A 1,721-nucleotide genomic window follows, 5' to 3' on the forward strand; every position below is an offset into this window, starting at 1 on the left:
GAGAATGGCACGGAAAACACTTTTTCTGGGCACAAACAAATTCATGATTTGACTGCTCTTTGAAGACCATCACTGATTGTTTTTTTGGTTTTGTTTTGTTTTTCAATCCTCACTTGATATTTTTTCCATTGCTTTTCAGAGAGAGAGGGAGGGAGGGAGGGAGGGAGGGAGGGAGGGAGGGAGGGACGGAGGGAGGGACGGAGGGAGGGAGGGAAACACCGACTCGAGAGAGACACATTCATTGGTTGCCTCCTGCTCGCATCCCGACCGGGCCTGGGGCTTGGGCGATGCTGTTTGTATTATAGTTTTATAGCTTAATTTACATGCCCTTCGCCTTGCCTGGCTCTTGAATTGTTTTTGTTGTAAGACATTGATCACCCACTACTTGCTTTGTTATGCCTTCTTTAAAAAAAATTTTTTTTTAAACTTTTATTTCTTACCACAATAGCAATACATGCTCATTATGGAAATTTGGAAAATCCCAATGAAGAAAAAAACTAACTCAGGTAATTCTAGAATTTCTGCGTAGCCGGCCATTTACCAGGGACAGGTACACACCTTTCATAAAGATCATCATTCTGTACATGTGTTTACCTTTCACTGAACAATACAAGGGACCCATTGCTCTGTGATATCCTGTATTTTTCATGACTCCATTGGATTCAACTGCATTTATATTATGTCTCCATTTTTTTTCTCTCTAACAAATTGTGTAATGAGCCTACGTAGGGATAAACCTGTGTGCAAATATATGGGTATTTTCTTGGGGTAAATGCTCAGAAGTAAAATTGCTGGATCATAAAATGTGGATATTTTTAAGGCTTTTTGGGAGCTATTGCTACTAAATTACTCTTTGCTGCCAATAGTAATTTCTTAATCCTTGGTCCTGATGCCAGTCCTGGCAGCACCGTTGGACAGTGTCTAAAGTGCTCCTGGCTGCCCAGCGGGGCATTTGCTGCCAACAGCTGACCTTCGCAGATGAGACGTCCTCCTACAGTGGCCCTTTGTTGCTCACAGGTGAGCTGGTCTTCAGGGTCCGGTGCTCCCCATTTCTTCCTGTTCAAATGTCTCTTTAAAAATTGACGGTGAACCCTGGCCCATGTGGCTCAGTGTTTACAGCGTCAGCCCAGCACCGAAGGGTCTAGGGTTCGATTCCGGGTCAAGGGCACGTACCTGGGTTGCAGGTTGGATCACCGGCCCTGGTCGGAGCTCATATGGGAGGCAACCAATCGATGTGTCTCTCTCACATCGATGTTTCTCTCTCTTTCCCCCTCCCTCCTTCCCTTCCACTCTCTCTAAAAATCAATGGAAAAAATATCCTTAGGTGAGCATTAACAACAGCAAATTGATAGTGAATGTACTCTCCAAATCGAGATCGCGCTGTGCCGTCCTATTGCTCAGTCACTCAGCTTCCATTCTCGTGGGTTTCACATTGAACACCCCCAAGCAGGGCTGAAGGTAAGGGCTCCCCACCTGAGAATAAGACCTCTCCAGAGGCTAGCTTTAGTGAGGGCTCTGCCAGGTGGAGCTATTCCAGCCACAGGGGTTATTTGCCTAGAAGCCACCCTGGTCTCCGGGGACTGCCATGGTGACTTTCCTGCAGAGAGAGCTGGGCTGTGTCGGCCAGGCAGTCTTTTAAATCTGTGGGCTGCCCATTCTTTGTGGCCTTTTCAGGTGCCAGCAACAATTGGCCAGAGTAGGAGGCGTTCACTGGAATGTCC

Source organism: Miniopterus natalensis, chromosome 14, assembly GCF_054644295.1.
Source record: "Miniopterus natalensis isolate mMinNat1 chromosome 14, mMinNat1.hap1, whole genome shotgun sequence".
NCBI classification, from domain to species: Eukaryota; Metazoa; Chordata; class Mammalia; order Chiroptera; family Miniopteridae; genus Miniopterus; species Miniopterus natalensis.